Here is a 9,752-nt window from a genome sequence, read left to right as displayed (position 1 = left end):
CAAAAACAGAAGAGTTGGGGATTCTTTAGTTTCTATATTTTTTAAATTAAATATCAGGAGTGTTCCTTAGGAAAAAGAAATGATAGATATACACTAGTATTTGTTTACTTATAAATAACCATAGACTTATAAACTAAGGCATCATTTGGCAATCTTGATGGTCATCCTTTTTATCCTCTGCATGATTAAGAAGATGGGAAGAGTATAACTTAAAAGAGCAAGAGAAGTCAATGTACTCAGCTTACTTTATGACTATGGAAACATATATTTTTAAAAATTCTTACATTGGATTTGACAATGATTTCTTGCATGTAACACCAAAAGCACAGGCAACAAAAGAAAAAATAGGTTGATTGGGCTTTATCAAAGTTAAAAACTTTGTGCATCAAAAAGCACTCTCAGCCCTGATTGCTGTGGTTCAATGGACTGAGTCTGACCTGTAAACCAAAGGGTCACCAGTTCAATTCCCAGAGAGGGCTCATGTCTGGGTTACAGGTCAGGTCCCCAATATGGGGTGCACAAGAGGCAACTACACATTGATGTTTCTCTCCCTTTCTCCCTCCCTTCCTCTCTCTCTAAAAATAAATAAATAAATAAATAAATAAATATTTAAGCACTATCAAGAGAGTGAAAAGGCAATACACAGAATGGTAGAAAATATCTGTGAATGACATATCTGTTATATGTTGAATGTGTGATATATGAATAACAAGTTCTGTTATAAATGATTAATTTTCAGAATATATTATAAAATCCTAGCGCTCAATAACAAAAAGTAAAAACACCAACCCAATTTAAAAAATGGGTTTAACAGACATTTCTCCAGGGAAGATACACAAACTGGTCAAAAGGTACATGAAAAGATGTTCAACATCACTAGTCATTAGGGAAATGAAAAGCCAAACCACAAAAAAAGGCCATTTCATACCCATTAGGATGGCTATTATCAAAAACAAAACAAAAAAGAAAATGAAAAAGGCAGTGAGTGTCAGCAAGGATGTGGAAAAATTTGGACTCATGCATTACTGCCAAGAATGCAAAATGGTGTAGACACTGTGGAAGACAGTATGACGGTTCCTCAAAAAATTAAACATAGAATTACCATATGATCCAGTAACACCACTTCTAGGTATATACCCAAAAGGATTGAAAGCAGAAGCTCAAACAGGTACGTATTCACCAATGTTCATAGAAACATTATTCACAATATCTAAAAAGTGGAAGCGGACTAAATTCCATTGACAGGTGAATAGATAAACAAACGTGGTATGTACATACAATTGAATATGATTAAGCCCTGAAAAGGCATGAGATTCCAACACACGCTACAACATGGATAAACTATAAAAACATTGTGCTAAGTAAAACAAATTAGACACAAAAGTACATATATTGTATAATTCTATTGTTATGAAGTGCTTGGACTAGTCAAATTCATAGAGGCAAAATGTCAAATATTGGTTACCAGAGGCTGGGGAAAGAGTATAATGAGGGGTTATTGTTTATGGGTAGAGAGCTTCAGTTTGAGATGATGAGAAAGTTGGGGTGATGAACTGTAGAGACAGTTGCTCAACAATATGCATATATTTACTGCCAAAGACTCATACACTTAAAAAGGGTTAAAATGGTAAGTTTTATGTTATGCATATTTACCACAATAAAAACCAACTTCAGTCCAAGTAACATTCTCTTACCACTCCTTTATTACATTGGCATGTCAGTTTAATTGCATTGATATGGAAGTATGGCTGATTATGAACAATAAAAGAATAATGAAGGAGAGTAATTGTATGATCCATAGTAAGATTCTCATTAAAATGTCCCAAAAGAAGTCTTAGGACATGGGGTTCATTTTACTAATTCAATCATTCTATCATCTTTTCTAGGAAAACATATCCTAATAATAAAGAACTTGCAATTTGTGTGCTAAAATATATTGTCTACAGTTAGTTAGCCTGTTTACTTTTAAATATGATACATTATCCACAAAGCAATAGTTTCAAATTTCAGTATTCCTTACATAATAAACTTAAAATAATATGCATTTAAGTCTTCAGAATCTTTAGGACTCTGAAGAGAGATGGTTTTTTTCCCTCACAGAGAGTGTTAAATCCTTCCTCTGACATTTGTCTGTTCCCTTCCTCACATCTCCTGAAAAAATGGGCATGACCCCAAGTGTGGCACTGAAATTGTTGCCTTGTAAAGATATCCATCTGTTCCTTTTATTGTCTTTCTGGTCATATCTGGCTGGGTTTGGGATGTCCAAACACATTTCTGTTAACTGTCAACACTACAGAGCCAAGAACTCTTTGGATAAGTAAACTGCATTATAAGCTATTGCCTTATGTGTCCTCAAAAGAATTGCCCTCGCCTGGATTCAGAACCTTTATTACAAGAGAGAATGTGGAATACTCAGCAGGAAAAAAAATGTATTTGTATTCGACCTGCTATCAGAATGAATTTTAAAGATGAATACTAGGCAACAGAAAACAAAACATTTCAAATGTCCAACAAATGTGGCATTTTAAACTTGACTTTTCCTAATGGGCTGCTATTTCAAAGGTTATTATTTTTCATGAATGTTTTAAATAGAGTATGTAAACTATATGAAGAGACATAATTCCTGTTATTTTCCTCTAGGATATAATCACAGGGCTGATTAAAAACAATGCAACTGAAAAATTTGTTGAGCTGGAAGTTTTTTTGGTTGGTTTGTTTGTTTTAAATAAATAAGAATAGACATTAATTTTATTTTTTTTATTTCCAGAGATTTTCTGTTCTGTCTTGAATTATAACGTGCTTTTGAGTTCCTACTTCTTAAAGCAGAAATATTATAGAAATACATTTTTGATAAGTACTTCTATTTTCACAAATAGAGTATTCTATAGCTTTTTCCAATAAAGCCAAATAACTACAGGATAGAAAACTTGAAATAATGTTATGACCTCACCAGATTTATTCATTCAGTTTTCATTTACTGAGCAACCAGTATGTACCAGGTGTGTGTCAGCTTGGCAGTGGGAATACAAAGATAAATAAGCACTTCACTTTGGAAGAATACACTGTTTTGCGGCATAAGCAAACAAATGTAAAAATAAGGTAGCTGTACCCCATGCCCCCAGGCTATACCATACTGGGGAGTACAAAAAACACAATATTTTGAGCTTCAAATCATTAGAAGGACTTCTGGGACTTGCTTGGCCTTTTTATCCCTCCTTCTTAGTTCTGAAATTACTTCTCAGCAGGCCAGGAAAGACACTGGGGCTAGAAATCTTGACCATCTTTCAGGTCTACTAAAATAAAAGGCATTATCTCTATCTTGTCGTAGTTTCCAGGACTAGACAGAAACAGTCCACCCCAAGTAGATATAAGAGCAATTGCTCAGTTATGTGAGCAAATTCAGGTTTGGCTAAGTTTGAGTTGAATTCTATCACACGCATTTGAAAAGACTCCTAGTCAATAAAGCTCCTGCCTAGGCTGAAATTTGGGCTATTTGTTCAGCATTTCCATAAAATGTTTTACACCTTTTCAGGAGTAATTATTAAGTTACATCTTTTGTGTGTGTGTGTGTGTGTGTGTGTGTGTGTGTGTGTGTGTGTCTTTTTCCTTCACCTGCTTAGGGAAGTTTGCTTTCATTATTTCTTCAAATAGTTTCTCAGTCCCTTGCTCTTTCTTCTCCTTCTGGTACTGCTATGATGCAGATACTGTTACACTTTATGTTGTCCAATATTCCCTAACTATCCTCATTTTTTTAAATTCTTTTCTTTTTGTCGCTTTGATTGTGTAATAAGTTACATCTTAATTATGCGTTTGTCTCTTTTGTCTACTAGACTAAAAGCTTCTTTAAGGTAAGACCTCTCTTCCTTTTTTCCTTTTTGTTTTCTCTTAGTAGAGTTTGGCAGGGAATAGCTGTTCAGTCAAAAACAAAACAAAACAAAATATGATGGATGAATGAGTAAAAAAATTTTCCTTATATTTAATGTTTTACAGTCTTTCTTTACTATTTCTTCAACAGAAATAACATCCAGAACTCTAAAATGGCTCCAAAGAAACTCTGTTTTAATTAATATTTTTAAATAATGATAATATTGCTCAGCATATCAACTGTGGATCTTAAATACCACTTAACAGTCTCATCTCCCATGGCCCTTCTTACCACATTCTAGACCTGTATGTCTGTCAAAAAGTTGGCAGTATTTTAAGTCATATATAAAACATAGTAAAAAAAAAATTCTAAGCCTACAATTCTGAAGCCATTAAATTTTATCCACTGTAAATACTGACCATGTTAGAAGAATGATACCTTTCACTGAATAAGTTTTCTATTTGTCTTTCTTGATTTAAAGCTAAAGAGTCAATAAAATTACTCAACTATGGCCAGCTGTAGAACAGAAGAACGTTAATAATGTAATTTATTTCATCTGTGTTTATTTTTGCCTAAATATTTTTCATTCAAGATGTAGCACATTTCCTTAATGATATACTTTGTGATTATACTAAAGAACCGCTGTGCATAAAATATCACATTTGGAAAAATCAATATTGCCTAATAGAGCTAGGGCTACTGAACAGCAAGAGTCTTGTCTGCAATTGAAAATTTCAAAGTATAAATCCTCTCATTATATAAACTAGTAAAAAGTTTTCACATGTCTGAATATGTCATCACTCTCCTGAGGCAACCATGACAAGCTCCCAGACTACCAGCTGCAGTAATGTGATGTGAACAATGAATTTGAAAAAGGAGGAGAGCCCTTAAGACAACTCAAGTTTGCTCCAATTGACTAGAAAATTCTAATAGTATTAGTCAATTTTAAGGTTACCAGAATTTCAAACTTTTAGCAATAATGCTTTAAATGTACTCTGGATTTAACACTTTAGGCTCTTTTCAAAAAGTTAGACTGAAAACAATATACCCTTCTAATGACTTTAATCTCAAGTAAACTATGCATATACCAGCTAGCCAATATTTTTGTTAGGGTTGTTTTATTAAAATTGATAGAATAACATGTTTTTTTAGTTTTTTTTGTGTAGTTTTCTTTCTTTTTTTTAAAAGTATCGCACTAGATTAGTTTTATATTTAGGCAAAAATTTAGCAAAACGAAATGATAGAAGCAATGAATTATTATAAACTTTGGGTGTGGGAGAAGAACAAATAAGGAGATTAGACTAGAACCATCCCAATATATTCATTCCTGAACATGATATTGTTCCAGTGATCTCTAGCTATCTTAGTCAATGGTGACACTATCCAGTCTGGGAATCCAGAAATCTGACAACCCTGTTTGACATCTCCCACCTTCTCACCACAGATCTCATTGCTGTCTAGACCATCTTCATATTTTCACAAAATCCTGCTAATCTTAATTCATAAACATTGCTTAAATCCATTCACATTTTTCTAGCTCTGCTACCAATATCCTAGTTGGAACTACCAACTGTTTCTCACCAGAAATTTTACTTTAATAGCATCCTAATTATGGTTTGCTGATCCTTCCAACTCTTCTCTAGACTATTCTCAGCTTTAAAATCAGAGTGATCTGCAGGTTAAAATGCAAACTTAATTATGCATCTTGTATTTTTTTCTCACTATTCTTAGGATAGATACCAAAAGCTAGACATAGTGTAGTTCTGCTTCCTCTCTCACCTAGAGCCCCCTCATTTTTCTGTGTTCCAGACACACAAACTTCCTTTAATTCCTGGAACATGGCATATGTCTACAGCATTTAATTATATGTTTGAACCCATGTCTAGCACAGCACAGTGCACAGAGTAGTAAGCAATAAATATCTTGGTCAATGTGCAGGATAAATAAATTAATGCATAAATGAATAAAGTACAATGTTTCAGGATAATGTCATACTAGATGGATATACAGTCCTAGGATTCTTGCTGTCATGCAAAATACCTATTTTAACTTGTTTTCTTCATAAATAAGCCACTAGTCAGCACTATTGCATCATATGTAAACTCAAGTTATAACTCAAAGCAATAGTTCCACGATTTCCATTACAAGAGAGAGTCATCTACACTATTAGGAAAACAAAGACCTACTTTATTTACCAAAGGCATTAACTTAAATATCATTCATTCATAATTTTCATCCATAGAAAGTTGAATATTTAACATTGAAGAGGTTAAATAATAAATTTATACATACAGAAAAACTTACATTTTGACTGAGAAAGGCACAGATGCATTTGAGAATAAAAATAACTTCAATAGTAATTTCTTCAAAAGAATACAATTTCAAAATAAAGATGTGGTTTAGTGCTGTTTTCTGAATGGAACTGCTGGATTGACTCTGAAATGAGAGATGCAATGTAATCTGATGAATTTATCCTATGATGCTGTGGATAGAAAATTATGTAAAGGAAGGGAAATTAAGGGAAGATTAAAATCTACTATGAACTATACAATGTAATAGGGATTTAGTATCTCTTAATCCTTACAATTAACTGGAGGATTATATGCTATTATATTAGTCCTCCCTTATCCCCAGGGATGCTTGTGACACACCCTATACACTATGGTTGTGTCCTACATATACATACATTTTCACTTGGAGAAAGCACTTTACTACTTCTCTTTGGCATATCTGAATAGCCAGCACCATTACTCGGGCACTTTGGGGCCAGGATGAAGTAAAATAAAGATACTTGAACATATGCACTGTGATACCACAGAAGTGGATCTGATAACCAAGATGGCTACGAAGTGACTAACAGGCAAGGAATGCGTATAATGTAGATACACTGGACAATGAAAGGGATGATTCACATCCCGGGGGGAGATGGAGCAGGATGGCATGAGATATCATCTCGATACTCAGAAAGCCCTTAAGACAACTCAAGCATGCAATTTAAAACTTGTGAGTTGTCTTTCTGGAATTTTTCACTTCGTATTTTCAAATCATGCTTGACCACAGCTGCAGAAACAAACAATGGATAAAGGTGGACTACTATATTTCCATTTTACTGTCCAGAAACAGTGCCTGGGAGGTTACAATAATATTAAGGACTCATCATAGTATTTGTGTGACTCTAAGGGCACCTCTTGACTTCCTCTGATTAATTATAGAGCTCCCCTTATTACTTCTTCTCAATAACAACCATAGATTCTTCTTATTGTCTGAAATTACTTTCCTGTATAGGTTTCCAAAGTTGCTGAACTCTTGTTATTCTAACAGTTACTCTTGTTACCCCAACTTACTCCTAACTCTGGTTGTGGGATTTACTTTAGTGCTGGCCAGATGGCTTCATTATCTTCATATCTAGTATTCTCTGATTGAGATGATTCATACAAGATCAATCACTGACTTAAGACTCTTTTTCTTTTTTGAAATTTATTTTCATTTATGTAAATAGAAAATGTTGAAATTTAACAGTTTGTTTTTATCAAAATATCTGCTGTAAAAACTACTCTTGTACAGCTTTGGTGACCTATCTTTTAATATAACCTCCCAACAAAGACTGTATGTTAAAGTCTCATTTCTGAGTTACCCACCAACTTTTCTGTTTTCTAACTTGACCTCTACATTATATTATAAATTACAAAATGATAATTTCTAAACTGAAGATTATAATAAAAAACTTTGGACAAATTATAAAACATTCTGAGGTCCTCTATAGAGTGTAAATTATTAGACCCACACACAGATTTAGGTTTAATGCTGGTAAACCCAAGGCAATTGTAGAGATGACTGACTAAATTTTTAATTTCCAAATAAATAGTCCCTAATTTAAAGGCAGCTTTGTTTTGGATTAACCAATTAAGATGTAGGCTCTAGTTTTATATTGCCAATAAGCATTTCACCACCAGCTGTCATTCTTTTTGTCTTTTATGCAAGAAAGAAAAAAAAATACTGTTTATTTTCATGAAAGTTTTACTCTAAAAAAAAACTTTTATATTTTTATAAAAAATGACACATCATAATTGAAAATAAAACAGTCTTCCAAATCATCTATTTTTAAGCATTTATTCTAGGTAGATTAACAGAAAGATAATAAAAATAAATTTTACTTAAACATGAAATCAATATTAGTATGAAATATTGTTAAATAAAAACAACCACAGACTTAGAAAAGGAGAGACTGTTCAGAAGAAAGACTTGCAACAGGAAGAACCTTCCAGTCTTAGAAATCTTTCTATATCTCAAAATCAAACAGAATATAGTGTTTTCCTTTGTAAGGTAAGGAGAGGTATTATGAGTTGAACTATCTCCCAGAAGCATATGCTGAAGTCCTATTACCCAGCACCTAAGAATGTGACCTTATTTGAAAATAGGGTCATTGCAGATAGATAGTTAAGATGATGTCATAGTGGAATTGCGTGGGTCTTTAACCCAATCTAACTATGAGAATGGCATATGAAGATGGAGCCAGATACTGAATAATGTAACTATAAACCAAGGAATGACAATGATTAACAGCTACCACCAGAAGTCAGGAAAAGGCAAGGAAGGATTGTACCCAGAGGCTCAGAGCCCCAGAGGGAACATGGCCTTGCTGACATCTGGACGATCTTTCAGATTTCCAGCCATCACAACTGTAAGAGAAATGCATCGCTGTTGTTTTAAGCCACCTAGTTTATGATGATTTGTTACAGTAGGCCTAAGGAACTAATACAAGGGGTGAGCAAAGATTAGCAGAAACCTTTACGAGGAAGTTGGGCAAATACGGAGAAATAACCAGAGGGGCCTGGTAGGAAAAGTGCTCTACCGTAGCCAGCTCATTCTTGGGGTAAACTAATAAAGCAGTTCATCCAGCTCTGTGGTGCTTGCTCAGGCTCGGAGGTAAACAGAGTTCACAGGAAGGAGAGAAGCCTGACTAAAGTTAAATCAAGACAAAGCACAGGGCAAAAAAATGGGCAGCTGTGAACACTTGGCCAGTATAAAATTAATTTTATTTGAATTTATATTGAAATTATGGAAAAACAAGTGCAACTGAAGAGATTAATGAAATTCAGATGTTTCTTTACAATAAAACACAATAATTTCCAAGAGATTCCTCTAAGGTGAAGACTATTATGTAAAAGATCAGAATTCGTGTTTTGTTTTGTTTAGTTTAAGTACAGAATTCGATTTTAAACAGTGCCTGTTTACTCAGTGCTAGGAGAGATGGGATTCAGAACACCTATACATGCTTTTCACCTAGAATCTCAGCTCAACTGTTTGTTAGACGTATTATTAGTTTTACATTGTCCAATTTTATAATTTGTACATAATTCCCACAATTTTTCATCAGTCCATCACAGGGCTTCTATTTCTGAAATATTTTTCAGCGATCTTTTGGCTAGCTAAATTTTGGCAGAAAAGCATTTTAAAAAATTTTACAATAATAACAGATTCCTTGTCCTAAGTTTTGGCAGTATTAACAATAACTCTTTTCATTTAAACTTGTAGGACAATTTGGGTAGGTATAAAGTTCTCCAGTCATACTTTCTTTTCCTCAAAACTTTGTAGATACTGCTTCTTTGTCTATTTGCATTGAATAAGGCATTGAGTGAAGTCTCAGAGTATCACATTTATTCCTCTAGTCTGTAACTTGCTTTGAAACTTCCCATCTTTTAGGATGGCCTGATGATTTTTTACTTTATTCTCTTAGGTTACTAAATTCACCCAAATGCAGGGTCCAGCACAAATAACACCCTTCTTTTATTACAAAATCATAAGCATGTAATTCAGTAACATAACAATATCACACTCAAGCACACCATATGACATTTTAGGTGAAATGTTCAAATTAAAACTATAA

This window comes from Pteronotus mesoamericanus, unplaced genomic scaffold (assembly GCF_021234165.1).
Source record: "Pteronotus mesoamericanus isolate MK-2021 breed Mesoamerican mustached bat unplaced genomic scaffold, CSHL_Meso_final contig_130, whole genome shotgun sequence".
Taxonomy (NCBI): domain Eukaryota; kingdom Metazoa; phylum Chordata; class Mammalia; order Chiroptera; family Mormoopidae; genus Pteronotus; species Pteronotus mesoamericanus.
Note: the sequence above shows the minus strand (reverse complement) of the source record.